This window comes from Engystomops pustulosus, chromosome 8, assembly GCF_040894005.1.
Source record: "Engystomops pustulosus chromosome 8, aEngPut4.maternal, whole genome shotgun sequence".
Lineage (NCBI taxonomy): Eukaryota > Metazoa > Chordata > Amphibia > Anura > Leptodactylidae > Engystomops > Engystomops pustulosus.
The window spans coordinates 52345061-52368207 of record NC_092418.1 but is presented as its reverse complement, the minus strand read 5'-3'; the positions used below and the strand labels follow the sequence as shown (position 1 = coordinate 52368207).

Below are 23147 nucleotides of genomic sequence, written 5' to 3'. Positions count from 1 at the left end.
TCTGTTATTCGGGTGTTACTAGGCCCACTTTTTAATGGTATTAATAAAATTGATCTTAAAACGTTCTTCTTTATTCAGGCAGAAATACTTAAATTTTAGGACGTAAACATTTCATCGGCTTTCTGTATTTTGATAAATTAATAGCATCCTACGTGTCTCGCCTCGTGGGTCTCCTAGTCCACCCGGATAAGGTAGGGTTTATACCCTCTAGAGAAGTTAGAGACAATACGCTTAAAACATTCTCCTTGATCTATCATGCTAAACAATCCTCAGTGCCATTTCTTGCACTCTCCCTTGAAGCTGCAAAGGCGTTCGATAGGGTGGACTGGGGTTTCCTTGAGGCGACACAGACAGCTGGGTTCGAGTCCCTTAACGTTGGCACGTATTAAATCTCTCTACAACACCCTAAGGGCTCAAATTAGAATAAATGGGTCCCTCTCTGCCCCGTTCACAATATCAAACGGAACAAGGCAGGGCTGCTCCCTATTGCCACTGATATACACACTTGTAATTGAATATTTTCTCACCGCGATAGCAAAAATCCAAATACTAAGAGTGGGAGCAACCTCATACAAATGTTCTGCTTTTGCGGACGACTTATTACTCTATCTCACTAATCCTATATCATCCCTGCCGGTGGTAATGGAGACACTAGACATATTTGGTTTTTTCAGCAATCACAAGATCAATTTGTCAAAGTGTGTAGCGATGGGGATTGGACTTGATCCCGTGACTGTCCAGACATTAAGCAGCCACTACCCATTTACATGGAGGAAAGATGCAATACCCTACCTGGGGATCCGAATCCCGTCTGATTTTACCCGAACATATCAGCTCAACTTGGAGATGCTCAAAACTGATCTTGCCAAGTGGACCACTTAGTCGATTTCGTGGGTGGGTAGAGTGGGCTGCATTAAATTGACAATACCTCCCAGGTTGCTTTACCTGTTCCAGACTATTCCACTAGTAATTCCCAAACTTTACTTTAATACACTCACCAGTATCCTCAACCGCTTCTCTGGCCAGCTTCCCACCTGCGAATATCCAAATCCACCCTGATATAGAAAACTACAAGGGGGATTGGGATTACCAGACTTTAAAGGATATTATCTAGCCTCCTCCCTAGCAAGAGTACTGGACTGGTTCCATAATAGGAGACATAAGCTTTGGGTCAGAATGGAGGAACAGTTGTCCGTGTCGCCTCTTACAACCCTTTCGTGGTCTAGTAGATATACAGAAGTATCACACTCCCTGATTAAACTTGCCTTACATAGCTACTCAAGTCATGAAAACATTGAATCAATCTATGGGGTCCACATCACTATTCACCCCCGATTGTCCTCTGACTCCAATAACAAGAAACCCGGAATTCTCCCCGGGAATGTCTACTAACTTCCTAGCCCCTATACGTGAACAGGGCCCCCTACAGTTTCAATCGGTCATCGAGAATGGTGACCTCAAACCCTACGAAGTGTTAGTCGCCAATGACCTCCGCTCCCTTCGGGCAACGTGGGATTATATGATTTCCTGATTTATGGGCTAATGTTGGATAGCTGGAGTAAGTCTGAAATCCCATTTGTTAGGGCCTGGGAGAGCGAATAAGGCAAATCTTTCCCAGCAGAGGATTGTGCAAAAGCATCTGAACTCTGTCATAAATTATCTATTTCATCCCAAGAAACCAATTATAAAATCCTGTCACGTTGGTACTGGGTGCCCACCAAATTAAGGTGTATCTATCCAAATTGTTCTGATCTCTGTTGGAGATTCCAGCAGGCCCCTGGTACTATGTCACAGATATGGTGGAGCTGCCACCTACTTCGCCCGTTTTGGACACAGGTGTGTAAGCTAATTACCAAATTGACGGGATATCAGCTGGAGGACGACCCTTCAGTCCTACCTCTTTCGATCCTCCCCACATTGATCACCAGAGCTAAGAAGTCCTTAATGGTATTTCTATTAATAGTTGCTAGGTCTCTTATCCCCAGACTATGGAAAACCACCAGAATCCCTCGGATTTTGGATTGGTGAGATAACATTGCTTAATAAACTAGAAGAAATCACTACTGTAACACACAATCCTCGAGAGGCCAACGCCTCTCTGGGGACCCTGGCTCACGTTTGGAATTTGGTCACCTGAATTTGACACTTTTACTTAAAAGCCTTAACATGACTCTCCTATAACCAGACTCTCTTGTAGTTTGACTGCTGAACCCCCTGTCCCCTTCCCCACTCGACCCCTTTTTTTCTCTCTTTTTTCTTAAGTTACTAACTGTTAGTAACTTTCACACCCGTTGGGCTTAGACGAATTTATGACAGATAGTCTTCTCTTTGTCAACTGAGATTACTGTTGCCCTCACTATATATGCATTGTATAAGAGGAGCTAGCTTTTATTGAACATTTGGACATCTAAAGTGTTGGATATATGCTCTCTATGACATTGCTTTGATGCTTTATATGTTACTTTATACTGTTTGGACCTGCAAGTCCTCCTTTTTCAACAAAATGTTTCAACATAATGTCTTGTTATTCTTTGTTCTGCTTAATAAAGAATGATTAAAAAAAAAAAAAAAAAAAAAACTTGCCAAAAATGTACAGGCATCTCACAACAGATGAGATCAGGCGACTCATGGGAAAATTATGCCGCACTCCATGGTACCATACTGAGAACCTGAAAGGGACCCTCGGATGCTTACAAATAGATACTATTGATTACTAGTGCCTGAGGATAAGATATAAAAAATAAATAAAAATTGTGTAGCCTATAAACCCCATCCTGATGCGCACTGTAATAGAACGGTGCGGCAGGAAGCGACTCACCCACGCGGTTCAGACACAGTGATCGGGGCTAGATGCCGGCTGTTCTTGACGGCCATCCACCCTGCACCATGGACCAGAGGGGTTTTGTCGCCTCCCCAGTTCATGGTCGCTGCTATTGGCTCATCAATGCAGACCAGTCAACAGCAGCGATTTTACTAATGACACCAGTAATACCGACCACTGTGTCTGTAGACACGGTGATCGAGGCAAGGTGGCGGCTGTTCCTGACAGCCACCAATTTTGCCTAACGGTCCAGGGGGGTTTCACTGTCACCCTCTGTTCATGTTCGCTGCTATTGGCTGGTTGATTGATTAGAAAGTGGGGAGAACGAGGCGCTCTGGTATCAGAACATGGTGTTGCTCAAATATAAGGATAAACGTAATGTCCTTATTCTGAACACAATTCATGGGGACTCCAGCACCCTCACCCCTGTACAATGTACCACAACCATTGCCCCCAAGCCACAATAAATAAATGGTTGGGTTTGATCTGTCAGATAAGGTGCTGTTACCGTACAGCACCATACAGAAAATAAAGATATGATACAAAGGCCCTGGCCGTGTACATTGTACAGATGATGATGCTGTACAACTCTTACAAGCTGTTCCATTGTGCAGGTCAGGCCGTATCATTTCTCCATTTTCAAGAATAAGATATTAAAAAACTGATATTTGGACAAGGAGGACAGGGCCCCAGTATCTCCCAGGGCCCCAGTCCCCCGTGTTTTGCCAGGACAGCATTTTCCTGGTGAATTCCACTGCTTCTAACGGAAGGACTCAGAAAAAGTCTGTTCCAAAAGAAGAGTTAGGATGTGTTACGGTTGCTCCTGTTATCCCCTTCTTGGACCGTGGGTGAACCCGTGGTCCTCCATGTGCCCCCGCAATAGCCCTGCGCCGAACTTTCCTGCTTTCCTCTGGACTGACGTGTGCGTGCGTCCCCGCCTCCTAGGTGTTGCCAGTGTTCCTCCGTGTTGCTGTGTTCCTGTGTCCCGTGTGCCTGTGTTCCCAACTGCCTAGACCTCCCATTGCTGACCCCGGATTGGACTTGACCCTGCATCTCTGCCGCCTTCCTTGACCCTCAGCCTGGACCCAACCATGAGACTGTCTTCCGTTAAGGTACCTCGACCTCGGCTGCAACCGCAGGCTAGTCGCACCTGTGAAACAACCTGGTGGTATCCTGCCATAGCAAGTCCACCCCACTTTGCGGCGGGCTCTGGTGAAGACTAGGTGCCACTTGGACTCCAGTCCCAGGTGTTGGCTAGTACCATCTCCCACGGTGGTCCAGTGGATTCACACATCCCAAATCCTGACAGGACGGACACTACATACTACTACGAGACCTCCAAAGCGACAAATCTTTTGTTGCCCCCTAGTAAATTCCCCTTCCTATACGCAACACATTCACAATTCACGTCCAACCTTTGTTGTGAATGCATTTCAGTAAAAGGAATTATTGTAACAACTGTTAGGTCAAATTGATCACCATACCCCTCGATTATTTCATTGCAGGATGTAGTTTGCAAAAAACTTGTGGGTTTTATGTTTTTTATTTAAGTTTTCTATTTCCCCTTCAATTTATTAGCACATCCTTTATAATTCTCCAAGTTCTTTATTTATTATTTTTTATTTATATTCCAAGTGCTTTATCATTCTGGAGCCCTGCTGTATTTTCTGGCTAGGATTTAGGATCACATGTTGGGTCATTCTCACATCAGGAAACATTGCTTTCTAATCAGAGACCTGACATTTCACAGTGGCACAAACTGGGCGTCACATAATGGGCACCACATAACGGGCACTGAACGTTCCAGAAATAATTGCAATTTCCATCGTGGACTCCATTGCACATCATATTTGGAAACCACGTTTATGTTCAAACTGCTCATTTCACCGCTATTACACTACAACACATATTACACGTTGCTAAATTCTCCAAGGGTGTACATTCAACAATTAGGGTCACTTTTCGGGTCCCCCTCTGTTTTGGTACCACTACGGCTCTCCAAATGAATCCTGACACATGTGAAGGATTTCTGTCAAATTTGGCTTATAAAAGACAAACATCCCTCTTTCCTTCTACTGTGTGCCAATACAACATTTTTTATGCACATGTGGGGTACTTCTACACTCGAGAGAAATAGGTTTATACATTTTTGGGGGTTGTTACACTTTTTATCCCTTTTGGCTTTTAAAAATTAGGGGTAAAATGACCTTTATAGGAGAATTTTCACCTTTTTCCTTTTTAGAGCTTAATTAAATCAAACACCTTTATGGGTAAATGCAAGTATTACATCTTGCTAAATTCCCCAAGGGGCGCACTTGTTGGGGTTCTCCTCTGTTTTGTACCACTAGGGCTCCCTAAATGCATCCTGACACATGTGAAGGATGTCTGTCAAATATGGCTTCCAAAACGCCAACGTCCTTCTTTCCCTTCTGAGCCCTACTGTGTACCCATACAACATTTTATTTGCACGTGTGGGGCAATTTTAGACTTGGGAGAAACACATTTTGGGGGTTGTTTCGTCTTTAATGGCTTACATAAATTAGGGGTAAAAGTGAAATTTTTGGGAAAATGTTCATATTTTTCCTTTTTAGGGCCTAATTGAATCAAACGCCTGTAGGAACAAATACACATATTACACCTTGCTAAATTCTCCGAGGGGTGTTCTTTATAAAATAGGCTCTCTTGGGGTGGGGGGGGGAGGGGGCGGCAGCGCATGGAGTGTGCTAGTGAACTCTGTGCTCCAGACCCCGATTAACGGCACTAAGCGGCACCCAGCATAGGTGAATCGGACCCACAGGGTAAAGAAGAAGCACCACATAACCTGCTGGTACTATGGGCCAAGCGAGAAAAAAGATGGAACCGGCTAAACTCACCGAGTTTTTCCCATCCACAAGGTCACAAAATGGTGCCGGAAGCTCTAGAGACGGAGATTCAGCTTCTCAACAGGCGGGTTCTCCGGTGTCTTCTCAGCCCTCCTCAGCGATGTCCTCGCCAGCACTAAGAGAACAAGTTTCCTTACCCCAGGACGCAAGCAAAAATCCGGGCTCACCAATCAGCAGCCGGTTTTCACCGGGACACCTGCCATCATTACAGACTCCCCAGCTGCAACACGTGCTATCACCAGGTATGCCAATGCCTATAGCCACATTTACACCAGTGTCTGAAGAAATGCTAAAAGCTTTATTGGGGGAACTGAGATCCTCATTACACCAGGACATTCAGGCAGCCTTACAAGTGTTTAACAATGAACGCACAATACTGGGTGAGCGCACGGCTCATGTAGAAGCTAAGATGGCGGAACTAACATCAGACCACAATGATTTAGTTGACGCAAGTAGCAACCTGGGGGAGGAAGTAAAAGAGCTCCGCTAAAAACTTGCGGACGTGGAAGACAGATCCTGCAGGAATAATGTCAGGTTCCGTGGGATTCCTGAGAATGGGGACCAGAAGCTCTCAACGAATTCCTCACGGATATGTTTGTCGCTCTGTTACCAGACACCCCACAGACAGACTTACTCATAGACAGAGTCCATAGGCTACCGAAAACCAAGAATCTACCGCCAAGTGTACCCTGTAACGTCATCGCCAGGCTTCACTTCTTCCACTTCAAAGAGAAAGTGATGAGGGCGACAAGAGATAATGATGATCTCCCAGAGAGATTTAGGGGGATTGCTTTATATTCTGACCTGTCAGCAGCCACTGTTGCGAGAAGGAGAGAGTTCCAGGGAGCAGCAAGAATCTTGAGATCTCAGAAAATCCCTTACAAGTGGGGTTATCCGGTCAAAATGATCATCAATAAAGATGGCAAGAATGTGGTTGTTTCATCCCCAGCAAAACTACTCAAGCTGATGCAGGAATGGAAATTGCCTTTGTAGGAAGAAGAAAGCAGATCCCTACAAAGCAACAAGCCAAATCACGAGGCAGAAGAAAGGGAGACTGTGGAGAAAACATAAATAGTCCTATGTGGGGTAACTTCACTAAATTTTAATTTATGTTTCGGCATCTTACCTGTTTTTCAATGTAAAGCCGGACAAGGCTTCTTACCCTCTGAGCAAGGGTTCACGTCCAGTTTGGGTCTGAAACGGCTCAATGTTAGACAGATCTAACGGACATGTTTTTTCCCCAGATTAAGTCCCAATGGGGGCTTACTTGTGAGTTTCTTGAAGTGACTAATATCACTAAAATGGTTCATAAGTTTATGTTTGTTAAGTTTGTAGTTCTGATCAGGCATGTAACTTCATGTAAAAAAGGGATGATATATTCCAATGCAAACAGAGAGAATGTTAGCTTAACCAATACCAGTAAATATGGTAATTGAGGTAACTTCTGTTAATGGTCTGAATAGCCCCTTTAAGAGGTCTAAGATGTGGAGAGAAGCCTTAAAAGCTAAGGCGGATGTGTTCTGTGTTCAAGAAACAAATAGCAATTCAGAAGATGTGTTTAGACTACAGCACCCACAGTTCCCAAATATTTTTGTATCCCCAGCTACGAATAAAAAGAAAGGGATCATGTTAGCCATTAAAAAAACAATAGCCTTCTCAGCTATAGATAAGGTTATAGACCCACACGGTAGATTCATAATAATAATCTGCCATATTAATAACATCACATATACCTTAGTAGCAGTATATGGACCGAACTCTGGTCAAAACAGATTTTAAAAAATAAATGAATGTAAGCAGGGTCCTGTACTAATGATGGGGGATTTTAACATGAGCATGTGGCCAGTGATGGATACCTCCAATAGTGGTCAGGAAGACTTTGCCACGCACTTATTTAAACTTACTCAAAGTGAAGGACTATTAGATGTCTGAAGACTGCAACATCCACAAGAGAAGGACTTTACGTTCTTTTCTCATGCGCATAAAATGTACTCGCGCATAGACTTATTCTTAGTGGACCAACTCTTATATTCAAGAATACAAAGCTCAACAATAGATATCATAGAATGGTCAGACCATGCACCCATTCACTTAGTCATTGGAGAAAAATACGACAAACCTCGTACCTCTCACTGGCGCCTAAACAACTATTTATTGCACCTTTCCCAATTTAAAGTGGGGACCAAGGATGCTCTAGAAAATTTCTTCTTAGATAATAATAGAGATAATATAACCCCGGAATTATTATGGTGCGCACATAAAATGAGTATGAGGGGACATTTTAGGAGCATTGCAGCAGCACATAAGAAGTTGAGCGAAGAAAAGAAACTTCATATATTATCCGGTCTTTCACTACTACATGCATTAAATAAAGTCACATACTGTCCACACAGGGCGGGGATGATCAGTGAACTACAGAATCAACTAAAAGAACTAGAGGCCTATAAATTTGAAAGGGCAATGCGTAAAATGAAAGCCTCTCATTACACATTAGGAAATAAAGCCAGCAAAGTACTTGCGGCGCAACATAAAAAAAAAAGAGGCGCAATGCAGAATTCCTTTTTTAGTCTCTGAGAGAATAGGTAAAGTGTTTGATCCACAACAAATGGCGGAGGTTATGGCCGAGTATTACGCTGGCTTATACAATTTAAAAGCCAACTCAGTCGGCCATCAGGAAATTCCTTGAAAAAGTCAAATTGCCTGCTTTAGACGACTCACAATCTGAATCGGTATCAGCACTTATCACCAGCTCGGAAATAGCAGGAGCAATTAAAGCTCTTAAAAGAAACAAAGCACCGGTCCTAGATGGGCTCACAAATGACTATTATAAGGAATATGCACCAATGCTAATCCCGCATTTAGTAGAAGTATTTAACTCCATCCAAAAGACAGGTAGTATTCCCAAAGAAATGCTTTTGGCCTCAATTAGCACGTTGCCCAAACCGGGCAAAGACCCAGATAGACCTCCAAATTTTCGTCCCATCTCACTTTTAAATTCGGATCTCAAACTGTATGCAAAAATTATCGCCGATAGGGTGGCCCTTTTCCTGCCGGGGCTCATACACCAAGACCAGGTGGGCTTCGTCAGGGGGAGGGTCTCGTCAGATTGCACAAGAAGATTCATTGACTTGATTGACTAGGTGGAGCAGACTTGAACGCCTTCTCTGCTTCTATCTTTGGATGCAGAGAAGGCGTTTGACCGAGTTCACTGGGGTTACTTGGAGGAGATATTGAAGAAGTTTGGATTTTCAGAAGCGGCCAGGCGAGGGATAATGGCACTCTACACAATACCCTCTGCATTTGTTTAAATTGCCTGGTGTTCAGATCCTTCGATATTACCAATGGGACTCGACAGGGGTGTCCTTAATCCCTATTAATTTTTACAATGGTCATGGAACCATTAGCAGAAACAATTCGAACGTCTTCAGATATCACAGGCATCCGGGTTGGTTCAGTAGAACACAAGATTGGCTTATTTGCTGATGACGTCATCATAACAGCCACACAGCCACAGTCCTCTCTAGATGCTATTATTTCGGTGCTAGACAGGTTCAGCTGAATCTCCTACTATAAGCTAAACGCAGGGAAGTCATTGATTTTGGCAATGAATATCTCAACACAGGTACAGGCCCAACTTAAAAGTGTGTTCCCATTTAAATGGGCGGATGAGTCTTTACCATACCTGGGTATTCAGCTGGCTTACCCAGCACAAAAATTGTTCCACAAAAATTACACTCCTCTCATAAATCAAGCAGAAAAAGACCTGGCTACGTATGCTGAGGCGCTCATATCATAGGTGGGGAGAGTGGCCACAATAAAAATGATGCTGCTCCCTAAAATCACATACGTCTTCAGGAATGTCCCTATTTATGTGCCTAAATCTTTCCTAGGAAGACTACAGAAAGTGATAAACAACTTTGTTTGGTCACAGGGAAAACCAAGGGTGGCAGCCAAAATGTTATACCACCCAGTAGGCGAGGGTGGATTGGGACTTCCGTGCATTTCTACATATTATGAAGCAGCATTGTTAGAACAAGCTAGGCAGTGGTTACAACCAGTGGCGTAACTAGGAATGAGTGGGCCCCATAGCAAACTTTTGCCTGGGCCCCCCCGTACCCCTGCCGACCACAGCACTTCCTCCCACCCCCTGCCCATTTTGAACATATACAACATAAATAGGGGGTTTTAATTGTAATTATACAGTTTTAAAAGTAATTACAATAAGGGGTTAGAAATGATGCAACAAACACCTAAACGGACCTACTTCACAAATAAAATGCCCCAGCAGCCTCCATTTTTCTAAATAAAATGCCCCAGCAGCCTCCATTTTCTAAATAAAATGCCCCAGCAGCCTCCATTTTTCTAAATAAAATGCCCCAGCAGCCTCCATTTTCTAAATAAAATGCCCCAGCAGCCTCCATTTTCTAAATAAAATGCCCCAGCAGCCTCCATTTTCTAAATAAAATGCCCCAGCAGCCTCCATTTTCTAAATAAAATGCCCCAGCAGCCTCCATTTTCTAAATAAAATGCCCCAGCAGCCTCCATTTTCTAAATAAAATGCCCCAGCAGCCTCCATTTTCTAAATAAAATGCCCCAGCAGCCTCCATTTTCTAAATAAAATGCCCCAGCAGCCTCCATTTTCTAAATAAAATGCCCCAGCAGCCTCCATTTTCTAAATAAAATGCCCCAGCAGCCTCCATTTTCTAAATAAAATGCCCCAGCAGCCTCCATTTTCTAAATAAAATGCCCCAGCAGCCTCCATTTTCTAAATAAAATGCCCCAGCAGCCTCCATTTTCTAAATAAAATGCCCCAGCAGCCTCCATTTTCAAATAAAATGCCCCAGCAGCCGCCATTTTCATATAAAATGCCCCAGAAGCCGCCATTTTTTAAATAAAATGCCCCAGCAGCCTTTTTAAATAAAATCCCCCAGCAGCCTCTTTTTTAAATAAAATGCCGCAGCAGCCTTGCCTAACAAGTAAAATGCCCCAGCAGCAGCCTCTCTTTACAAATAAAATTCCCCAGCAGCCTCCCTTTACAAATAATAAACTTATATACTCACCCTCCGGTGATCGAGTCTTCTTACCTGTGTCTTCACGACCAAAATAGCGACTCGGCTCCTCAAGCTCCTCCATGCTAAACCGCGTGCCTCTAGTCACGTGAGTGACGTCAGGTGGCTTCAATCACATGACAAGGGGCGCGCAGTGCATCCTGGAGGAGCTGGAGGAGTTAAGCCGCCATTTTGCCTGGAGAAGCTACGGACAGTGGGCGGACCGGACAGCCGGCGCGGCGCTGGGTAAGAAAATTAGAGGGGGCGGGAACAGAGAGGCAGGTCAGGAACAGAGATGCAGGAGGGAGGCAGGAACAGAGAGGGGGGCGGGAAGATTGTGTAAACAGTGTTGCGCTGAATAGTAGGGCCCGGGTGGAGGCCGGACTGGGTTGGGAATTGCAGTGCAGCCATTGTGATTAAGCCGCCGGCTCATGGGCCCCTACGGCAGTAGTTACACCACTGGTTACAACCGACATCTCCCAAACACTGGATACAAATAGAGAATGATGCATTGGGAAAAGGTCCAATGGCAACGCATTTATGGGCCTCAGTCATAGGAAAATCGTTATCAAACCAATATTTGTTAACCGCATCAGAGGGACTAAAACTTTGGCGTACTTACACACAAGACATACCATTATTACATCTAAAAATTAGGGATCTTCCATACAAGTGGATAAGTTATTTGGTGGAGGACCTCGAGTTAGGTACCTGGATAGGGAGAGCTATGGGGGGACAAACACCTCTTGGCATTCTCAGAGATAAGCAAGAAGTACCAAATACCGAAACAAGATTTTTATAAATATTTGAGAATACGTCACTTCCACCTACACTAAGGGACGCGAGCTATTCTCTGTTTAGCAAAACCTTCCTATACCCAAGCAAGCTTATAAAAGGGATCAGTTTAGCATATAAAGCCATTATTAATGAAGGGCCCAACCCTATCAGTACATATATTAGCAAGTGGGAAAAAGAGCTAGGGTTATCATATAACTTGGAGGAATGGGAATTAACTTTTCGAATTATAAAAGGGTTATCCAAATGCGCAGCTCATATGGAAACCTGGGAAAAGGTTTTATTTGAATGGTACTATGCACCAGTCAGATTATCCAAAATCTATCCCAACTCCTCACCATTATGTTGGAGATGCCAAGCAGAAAGAGGTACTACTTTACACATTTTTTGGGATTGCCCTTATATTGCCAAATTCTGGATTTAAATACAAAAGCTGCTGTCTGAGTCTTTGGGCATAAATACAACTCTGACTCCGCCACTGGTATTGCTAGGTATGGGGATATCTAATTACACCCCCAAAAAAAGAAAAGTAATATTCCATGTGACCACTACTGCTTTAACAATGATCGCATCTTTGTGGAAGTCCACGGACATTCCTTCATTTGTAGAGCTAACAAGAAGGGTGAACTTAAACTGCATAATGGAGAAAATAATAGCGTGTAACGAAGGGCAAAAAAAAAGTATCATAATGAATGGGAATTATGGCTAAAATCAATATACTATAAAACAACCACGCAGTCTGACCTAGACAAAGCGTAAGTGGAAGAACGGCATGCCTCTGTATGAAAACGTCCTGTGTAACGATATATACTCATTATTAATGTAAATGGAGTAATTTGTTGTTGTCATGCCTGACAAATTGTTTGTTGTTTATGTTAAACGAGTTAATTGTTTCCTATATCATAAGCATATGTAAAAAACTAAAAAATATGGAGTCTGAAACTAAGATTGGAGTGCATATACTGTATTATGTACTAATGCAAATGTATGTACCGAAATGACTTCAATAAAATATGTTTAAAAAAAAAAAATGGCATCTCTTGTTGGGGTTCTCCTCTGTTCTGTACCACTAGGGCTCTCCAAATGCATCCTGACACATGTAAAGGATTTCTGTCAAATTTGGCTTCCAATAGGCAAACATCCCTCTTTCCCTTCTCAGTCCTACTGCGTACCCATGCAACATTTTATATGCACAAGTGGGGAAATTCTACGCTTAAGAGAAATAGTTTTACACATTTCTGGTTTTTTTTCATATTTTATCCCTTGCGGCTTACAAAAATTTGGGGTAAAAGTAACTTTTTTGAGAAAATGTTTAACTTTTTCATTTTTGGGGCCTAATTGAATGAAACGAGGGGTGCTGTGGTGGTGGTCTGGGGCTTATTTACTTCAGGCAATGTATTTTTTTGACACTTGTGGTACTATTTGTTTAGATCTTATATATGCATACTTTGCACAGCCCTTTCCTACAAGTGTTTATTTATTTGTATACATGACTTGATACTTGGTACTGTAGATTATGGATTGACCACTACCATGTTGTTTGCCTTTGTGGATTTTAACGTGTGTGTTTTTAATGTCCATTTTTTATTTTCCCCTTGTGTATTAACCCCTTAACGCTCTGCGCCGTAGCTCTACGGCGCAGAGGTATAAGGGATGTATGAAGAGGGCTCACGGGCTGAGTCCTCTTCATACAGAGGTGGGGGTTTTTGCATTTTGCACAAAACCCCCACCGCTAATAACCGCGGTCGGTGCTTGCACCGATCGCGGCTATTAACCCTCTAAACGCCGCCCGCAAAGTCGCGGGCGGCGTTTAAAAGACGCCATCTTTTTTTCGATCGCCACGCCCCCGAACGTCATCGGGGGGCGGCGATCGGTTACCATGGTAGCCTCGTGTCTTCTCTTGACACGAGGCTACATGGTTTATGCAGGTTCGTTACAATGAGCCAGTGGCTCATTGTAATGTAAGACCTGCAAAAACGCCATATATTGCAATACTGTAGTATTGCAGTATATGGTAGGAGCGATCTGATCATCTAGGGTTAATGTACCCTAGATGGTCTAAAAAATAGTGAAAAAAAAAAGAAAAAAAAAAGTTTAAAAAATAAAAAAAAATTATAAAATATTAAAAGTTCAAATCACCCCCCTTTCCCTAGAACGGATATAAAACATAACAAACAGTAAAAATCACAGACATATTAGGTATCGCCGCGTCCCAAAATGCCCGATCTATCAAAATATAAAAACGGTTGCGGCCGGCGGTGACCTCTGAGGCGGGAAATGGCGCCCAAATGTCCGAAATGCGACTTTTACACCTTTTTACATAACATAAAAAATGAAATAAAAAATGATCAAAATGTCGCACAGACCTCAAAATGGTAGCAATGAAAACGTCGCCTCATTTCGCAAAAAATGACCCCTCACACATTTCCGTGCGCCAAAGTATGAAAAAGTTATTAGCGTCAGAAGATGGCAAAAAAAATTTTTTCTTTTTTGTACACATTTGTTTAATTTTTGAAAATGTATTAAAACACAATAAAACCTATATAAATTTGGTATCACCGCGATCGCACCGAACCAAAGAATAAAGTAGGCGTGTTATTTGGAGCGAAGAGTGAAAGTCGTAAAAACTGAGCCCACAAGAACGTGACGCACGTGCGGTTTTTTTTTCAATTTTTCCACATTTGGAATTTTTTTTCAGCTTCGCAGTACACGGCATGTTAAAATAAATAACATTACGGGAAAGTAAAATTTGTTACGCACAAAATAAGCCCTCACACAGGTCTGTACACGTAAAAATGAAAAAGTTATGGATTTTTGAAGTTGGAGAGCGAGAAATTAGCCGAAAAACCCTCCGTCCTTAAGGGGTTAATAAAGATTTACTTTTTGAATTACTTTATGGTATTTCGAGTACGGTTTTGGTCTTGTATGCTGTCTGTTGGTATTTATTGTTTAAGCAGCATAGGGATCTGTTACAAGAGTGGTGGGTACGGTTATTGGTATTCACTAATTGAATCAAACACCTGTTGAGGAAAATACACAAATAACACCTTGCTATTCTTGTTGGGGCTTTCCTCTATTTTGGTACCACTAGGGCTCTCTAAATGCATCCTGACAGATGAAAGCTTTTTCAGCCTTATTTGTCCTCCAAAAACAAAAGAACGCTCTTTCCCTTCCCAGTGCCCCCCTGTCCCCGTACAGAAGTGTACAGTGACACAAAGGTATTGGCACACTCAGGAGGAATTGCACTAAACATTGTAAAATGCATTTTTCTTTTTAAATTTGTGAAAGTACAAATTATAGTGTTTAATGAATATATTGTAAGATAAAATTACATTTCTGTCATTTATTTTTCACCCTCATGAAATGCTCATAGGGTTAACAAACCTCCCAATGGTTGCTTTGAATATTTTGTGCAGTTTCTAAAATGGTGTAATTTGTGGGGGTGTTCTGTCATGTAGGCCTTATGAAGTCACTTCTCACTAAATGGGCCCTTCGAAAAATAGGTTTTGATGATTTTCGTGAAAATCTGAAAAAAATTCCACCTAAATTTATAAGCCTCCTAACATCCTAAAAAAAAGGAAAGGATGTTTGAAAAATGCTGGCAAGTTAAAGCAGACATTTTGGAAATGTTAGTTATCAAGTTATTTTGGTGATATAACTAACTTTCCAAAAAGTAGAAAATTATGAATTTGGAAAACATAGGTTTTTTCAAAATTTTCGCCAAATATCCGTTTATTTAAAAAATAAATACTAAACATATTGCTTAAATTTCTCAACCAACATGAAGTTCAATGTGTCAGAAAAAAAATCTCAAAATCAATTGGATATGTTAAATCATTCCAAAGTTATGACCACTTAAAGTGACACGTCAGATTTAAAAAAAAGGGCCAATTCAGGAAAGTGCAAAATGGCCAAGTCATTAAAGGGTTAACACATGTGGAGCCTGGAGCCCCTCAGGCTCATTTTCATAGAGTCCTTCAGCCTGGGGGTAGATGCCCTTTAAATAAAATAAAATAAAAATTCCCATGAACATATAAAGAGACATACAACGCAAAAAAAAAAAAATGTCAAAATCATAACACATAACCCACATATAAAGCATCACCGCAGCCATAATGACCCGTAGATTTAAAAAAGAGCATTATTGAACCCACTTGATAACCACCGTAGAAAAAAACGATTTTACCCATTTCATCCCACAAAAAATGCACTAAAAGGTGATAAAAAAAAATTATATGATCCAGAATGATACTGTTGCAAAGTACAACACATCCCGCAAAAAGCAAGCCATCAACCTGCTCTATCGCCAAAAAAGTAAAAATGTTATGCCACACAGAAGACACTGATGCAATACTGATAGATTTTTTCCTCACATTAGTGTATCATTAAGCAAATTGAGTAAAACGTAAAAAAATTTATAAGAATAGTATCCCCGTAATTGTATTGACCCATAGAATAAGGATAATATGTTTATTAAGCTGAATAGCAAAAATAAAAAAAAAGGAAAAAATCCAGTACATGACTGATGCTTTTCTACTCATGCCCTCAAATTAAAAAAATCATAAATTTTAGGGCATACCAATCCCAAAATGGTAACACCTGAAAAATTATCTCATCTCGTAGACATGTCATTTGGGGCGTGCAGTGAAATCCGTAAAATCCAAGCCCACAAGAATATGGCACAAATGCGTTTTTCCCGCTTCCCAGTACATGGCATGGAATATTAAATACCACCATTTTGAAGTGTATTGCTGAGCATGTAAAACTGTATTGCATGTGGCCCAAGTAAAGAATGAACAACTTTCTTACCCATAACAATTGTGCCGGTTCCCGTATCCTGGGTGACTCAAATGAGCCTTCATCTCCCTTGTCTGCGCATTACCATCGGTGGTTGCACATTTTTTACTAGCACTACAATTTTTTGTATGTCAATCCTTTTGTATGTCAATTTAATAAAGATTCATTACACCATATAGATTAGTGTGGTTTATGCTTTGGGCCTGTCCCCTCTTTTGTGGACAAAATAGGTTGATAGTTATTACTTGCAGCCCTAGCTTTTGTTTTTTTTATATGCTATTAAAAGCTACACCTGGTTATGGTTATATGCTATAGGCACATAATTAGCACATCTACAAGTGGTTCATTGTAGGCATATACATTCTTTTACGTGCAAAATGCTTGAATGTGAATTGTGTAGCACGTGACCAATTATGCGATGCAAATTTCTACATTGAAGGGGGGCATTCCAGTGCTCAGTCGGACAATCCGCCAGATTTAACATGCAAAGTCCAACAGAATTGTGTCGCAACCCCTTTGTTAAAGGTGCACCAAAAAAGTGATGCCCTCTGTCGGGGCAGTGCAGGGAGCGCCAGATTAATGCAGAACGTGCGCCAGAAATCCCGGATCTGGGGCACTCTTCGTGGCGGCAGGCAATGCGAGGTACAAAGACGCTAAGCAGAGTCGTAGTCGGGGACAGGCAAGAGGTCAGGACAGGCAGCACGGGATCAAAGTCGGGACGTAGCAGTAGGTCAAGGCAGGCAGCAGAGCAGCATAGTCAGGATGGAACCAAGGTCACAAGGGGAAATCACAATAACAGCACAAAGCCTGTAACACAGCTTTCTCGAGGGCACAAGGCACGAAGATCTGGCAGGGTGTGAAGGGAAAGGCAGGTTTATATAGAATTCTGGGAAATGGCCAGCGCCAAATAAGCTGATGCACGCACAAGGCCTGAGGAATGGGATCAGGAGCGGGGAGAGGTAAGCAGCGTAAGTGCCGCACTGGCATACACCGAGGGTCATGGGTGAGCCCACGACCCGACATATGGATCAAGGTAGCACCCGTGACATACAGTTTCCACTGTTCTTATTAAATGTGCCCTCAGTGGTCCAGATTTATCAAAAGTGAGGCAAAGGAAAGTGCCTCACGAATGTGCAGGGTGCGCCATTTTACACTCAAATCCTCAGGGTTGTTCACTGCATACTGCATTTGTCTTGTATCTACAAGTGTTCGGTAACAAGGCATTTTTTACATTTAGTGGAGACCCATATGCATTCAGGCAAAGCCCCTACCCTGTCAGTAGTCAGGGGTAGTAAAACCAGTGAATCACTGCGGGCAATGACATAAGCAGACACCTGGGAGCGGAGTCTAAGTGGCACCCAGTTTTCACCAGAGCCCCACAGACACGACTTTGCTCATCGGAGTAGCCAAAGCAAGGAATAGAAATTTGAGACTGAGATGGAGTTGTGGACAGGCGGCACAGAATCGCATAAAGTCAGGGCTGGCAGCAGAAAAGCGAAGTCAGGAAACGAACAGGGGTCACAACGGGAATCACAACAAATGCACAGGGTATCATAAGGGAACAAGCTTTCTCTAGGGCTCTAGGCGCAAAAAGATCCAGCTGGGGGCAAAGGAAGAGGCAGTCCATTTATCAGGGCAGGCAACCAGCAGCACCAATTAGGGCGCAATGGCCCTTTAAATCTCACTGAGCCGGCGGGGACGCATGCGCCAGACCAGAGGAGACTATGCTGGAATGAGGAGAGGCAAGTGTCACCGCGGCCAGGCTGCAGGGGCACAGAGAGGCTTACAGGTGCGCCTGCTACCCGAGACACGGTCGCACCCGTGACATACCCCTTGTGTTTTAAAACACAATTAAAATGCAATGTGTGAATGCAGTCTGTTTTTAACAGGAGACAGGGCTTTATTACTGGTAATGTTGGCAATAGTGCCCCCCTGGAGAGTTTCCAAACCTCTAAAAGTTCTCCAGTGATAAAGTAGTAGTAATTTTTAGACCACAGGATGCAGTTTTGTTACATTTTTCAAACACTGAGAAACAACGATGGACCAAGTAAGACAGGGATTTATTAACATTACCCACCAAATACTGTACACACAGTCATAATAATCCCATTCCCTTACATTCTAAAAATTAAATTTTATTTGTGATGTATTAAAAGATTAAATAATTCACAAATGATACAATGATACAAATTTGTGGATTATAATATTATTACTATTATTATTATTTCCTTTATTTATATAGCCCACACAGGTTACGCAGTGCTGTACTGCAATCAACCTGCTAGTATGTTTTTGGAGAGGAAACCGGAGGACCCGAAGAAAACCCACGCAAACATGGAGAGAACATACAAACTCTTTGCAGATGTTGACCCTGGGACTTGAACCCAGGTCCCCAGCACTGCAAGGCTGTAATCGATACTCTCAGTTACAATGACTAACATTGTATGGCATCTGTAACCAGGACCCGGGATCTTGTATTGCTTAAATGATTGCATGCAAACGCATATGCGATCGGGCAGTGGTCCACCCCTGGACGCTTGCGCTGCAATTGTAAATACAACACAAGCACCACGTGTGACTGCACACTCACTGTCAAGGTACAGCGGGGAAAGAAGGGGGGTGTCTTTGATTTATTGTTCCTCTCTAAAAGTTCTCATCCAGCTTCTCCAGAGATAGATTAGCAATTCAGGGCTTTATTAAAGGAAACCTACCACTTGAAGTGGCAGGTTTCCGATGGCAATACCGAGCACCAGCTCAGGGTGAGCTTGTGCCGGAGCTTATTTTAGTTAGTGTCTTAAACCGCGGTATCGCGGTTTAAAACACTTTTTAAACTTTATAACCGGCGCAGGCAGGTACGCGCTCGGCGCTTACCATGCGCGCGGCTCTCATTCACTTCCTATGTAGCCGCGCGGACGGTAAGCGCCGAGCGCGTACCTGCCTGCGCCGGCTATAAAGTTTAAAAAGTGTTTTAAACCGCGATACCGCGGTTTAAAACACTAACTAAAATAAGCTCCGCCACCAGCTCACCCTGAGCTGGTGCTCGGTATTGCCATCGGAAACCTGCCACTACAAGTGGTAGGTTTCCTTTAAAGCTTGGTAACCACAGGGGTTTTGAAGGTCTCAAATCAGTGGCCTTACAACAGCCATAGCAGCTGCTACGGGGACCGGGCAGCAAAGGGGCCCGGGATGAACAGCCGAGCCAAAATGTAAAATGCTATTTCCTCATGCCCATCCCTCCCTGCATACTGGGGCAATGGGACTACCCGTGTACAGTAATACGGGCCCCTGTGCCGTCCCTCTGTCCCTGTCCTCACACCTCATCTGCGGCCGCCCGACTCGGCTTCTTCATTTGCGGCCACTCAGCCCGCCCACTTCATTTGGCGGCGACAGCCCTGACGGCTCCAACAGCAGCCCCATGGCCTGTCCATTTCAACTGTGGCTAGCCCCGCCTGTTCTATCAGTGGACGCCGGGCCTGCCTAGTCCACCCATGGCCGTCCGGGCCAGTCTTTACGCGACCGCCTGGCCGGCCTTTTGCGTCCGCGGCTGTCCAACGTCCGAGTCCACCCGCAACCGCCCAGGCCCAGTCTGTACACGTACTACTTCCGCGGATTCCCAGGCACGTAGGCCCGCACAATGCCACAGCTACCTACCAGCCCGAAAAAACAGCCACCCGATGGCATGATGCAACAGCCAGCCAACTGACCCACCCCACTGCACAGCTCCGGTCTGCAAGCAATGTAAGTAAGTCCCTATATATGCATGTATAGGTAGATGTATGTATGCGGTATGTGTGTATTTGCTGTACAGTATATGCTGTATGTATGTGTGTATGTGCTGTGTGTATTTGCAGTATGTGTGTGTAAATACTGTACAGTATATACTGTATGTATGTGGGTGAATGCTGTGTGTGTGTATTTGCTGTATATACTGTATGTGTGTATATGCATATAAACACTGTATATACTGTGTGTATATGCTGTATATACTGTATGTATGGTTATATGCTGTATGTAGACACATGCATATAAATATATATATTTACATGCATATGGTGTATATGTGTATCTGCTGTATATACATTATGCGTGTATACACTGTATATGTGTATATGCTGTATATAGATTCAGTATGTGTATATGGTGCTTTTATACTGCATGTATGTGTATACACAGTGGGTGTATACTGTATGTAAAAGAATATGATGTATGGATGCTATATGTATGTATATAAACAGTATGTATGCAACTTTGATGCATATATACTGTATGTAAATACAGTATGAGTTTATACACTAATACATACAGTAAATACAAAGGTATATATGAGTACATAAATGTTTGCATACGAGTGTATATGTATGCAGGTGTGTGCGAGTATATAAAAGTGAGTGTAGAATGTTATGTGTGTGTATTTACGTGTATAAACATGGGTTGTTTGTATAAATGTGCGTGTATGTATCAATATTTTTTGAAGAGGAGGGGTGGCCCATACAGAAATCTGCTATGGGGCCCGGCCTCTACTAGTTATGCCACGGTCTCAAATACAATTGGATTCCACACTCAACTTGCCTCAGTACACTATAATATAAGTTTTGTATTTTTGCAGTCCGTGATGAATTTTATTGTATATGACAACACTATGAACTGGCTGTACACTCCTGCGCTCTCAGTCCTGACTGTAAACTAATGCCCATAACCGAATACTTCCATTGACATTAGTTTATGCTAACAGCTGAAATGTATTACTTTGGTTTTACACTAATCTCGCACACAAATTGTATGAATATGTTTGAAAAGTTTCTCCAGCTCCCTTCCTCAAAGAGGTTAATAGCAATATAGAATTTAGCAATATACCTAAACCCTTCTTTGCGGATTATAGCCTAGGAAGACTATATATAATTAGATTACACGGTTATAGTCTCATCTAATAACCAGAAGTATGTTTGCAGTAGTTTATCACCTTTACCTGGATGATTGACGCTAGAATACAGCGATTTCTGGTGGATAATGGCTAAATGGTAGCGTCTAGAACGGAGGTGCTCGTGGTAGGCACGACGTCATGGGAAGGGGTGGGACTTCCAGGGGGTGTGGCTTTCTACACCGCCTCTTCACAGTGCAGGAAATGGAGGAGCTGTTATTTCTAACTACACGTAGAGGAGAGAGAACTTACAGAGATAGGGTGTATGCAACTTGTGTATAGCGGTGAGGAATGGATATGATGATTGAAGTAAGGCAGGGGAGCTGAACAAGATAATATATGTTTGTTACGTGGAACTGCATGGCTGATGCTGAGTTGTATGTTATGTGGAACTGCATGGCTTATGGGATTGCATGGCTGGTCGGAACTGAGGTTGCTTGAGGTGTATGTTGCATGGCTGGTCGGAACTGAGGTTGCTTGAGGTGTATGTTGCATGGGCTGCATGTCTGACGGGGGTTGAGGTGTATGTTGCATGGGCTGCATGTCTGACGGGGTTGAGGTGGAGGTTGCATGGGGCTGCGTGTCTGACGGGGGTTGAGGTGGAGGTTGCATGGGGCTGCGTGTCTGACGGGGGTTGAGGTGGATGTTGCATGGGGCTGCGTGTCTGACGGGGGTTGAGGTGGAGGTTGCATGGGGCTGCGTGTCTGACGGGGGTTGAGGTGGAGGTTGCATGGGGCTGCGTGTCTGACGGGGGTTGAGGTGGAGGTTGCATGGGGCTGCGTGTCTGACGGGGGTTGAGGTGGAGGTTGCATGGGGCTGCGTGTCTGACGGGGGTTGAGGTGGAGGTTGCATGGGGCTGCGTGTCTGACGGGGGTTGAGGTGGAGGTTGCATGGGGCTGCGTGTCTGACGGGGGTTGAGGTGGAGGTTGCATGGGGCTGCGTGTCTGACGGGGGTTGAGGTGGAGGTTGCATGGGGCTGCGTGTCTGACGGGGGTTGAGGTGGAGGTTGCATGGGGCTGCGTGTCTGACGGGGGTTGAGGTGGAGGTTGCATGGGGCTGCGTGTCTGACGGGGGTTGAGGTGGAGGTTGCATGGGGCTGCGTGTCTGACGGGGGTTGAGGTGGAGGTTGCATGGGGCTGCGTGTCTGACGGGGGTTGAGGTGGAGGTTGATGGGGCTGCGTGTCTGACGGGGGTTGAGGTGGAGGTTGCATGGGGCTGCGTGTCTGACGGGGGTTGAGGTGGAGGTTGCATGGGGCTGCGTGTCTGACGGGGGTTGAGGTGGAGGTTGCATGGGGCTGCGTGTCTGACGGGGGTTGAGGTGGAGGTTGCATGGGGCTGCGTGTCTGACGGGGGTTGAGGTGGAGGTTGCATGGGGCTGCGTGTCTGACGGGGGTTGAGGTGGAGGTTGCATGGGGCTGCGTGTCTGACGGGGGTTGAGGTGGAGGTTGCATGGGGCTGCGTGTCTGACGGGGGTTGAGGTGGAGGTTGCATGGGGCTGCGTGTCTGACGGGGGTTGAGGTGGAGGTTGCATGGGGCTGCGTGTCTGACGGGGGTTGAGGTGGAGGTTGCATGGGGCTGCGTGTCTGACGGGGGTTGAGGTGGAGGTTGCATGGGGCTGCGTGTCTGACGGGGGTTGAGGTGGAGGTTGCATTGTTGCTATTTTCTTTTTAAAATACATTGTAGTTATCCCATACCAGCGTGCGCCACATATAGAAGGCACAGGCCTCAGTATAAATTTGATGCATGTTTCGCCACAATGGACTTCTGTAGAAGATTGATGTGAAAGTTGATAAATCCAGTTGTTCCTGTAGGCTCCCCCTTTTCCCACTGCCCTTTTCGGATAGTGGCGATGAAAATGCAATTGAGCAAATGCAATGTCTTTTCAA

At 43.9% G+C, this 23147-nt stretch overlaps 1 protein-coding gene across 5 annotated transcripts in view; it reads right to left on the bottom strand.

Moving 5' to 3' along the window:
* OSGEPL1 (O-sialoglycoprotein endopeptidase like 1) overlaps nucleotides 1-21442 on the bottom strand; it is a 247443-nt gene extending 226001 nt beyond the window's left edge. For all 5 annotated transcript variants that reach the window (XM_072120940.1, XM_072120942.1, XM_072120937.1 and 2 more), the window contains exon 1: nucleotides 21310-21442. The gene's annotated coding sequence lies outside the window, so the exon portion shown is untranslated. The remainder of the gene's footprint in view (nucleotides 1-21309) is intronic.
* Between the last annotated feature and the right edge of the window lie 1705 nt (nucleotides 21443-23147).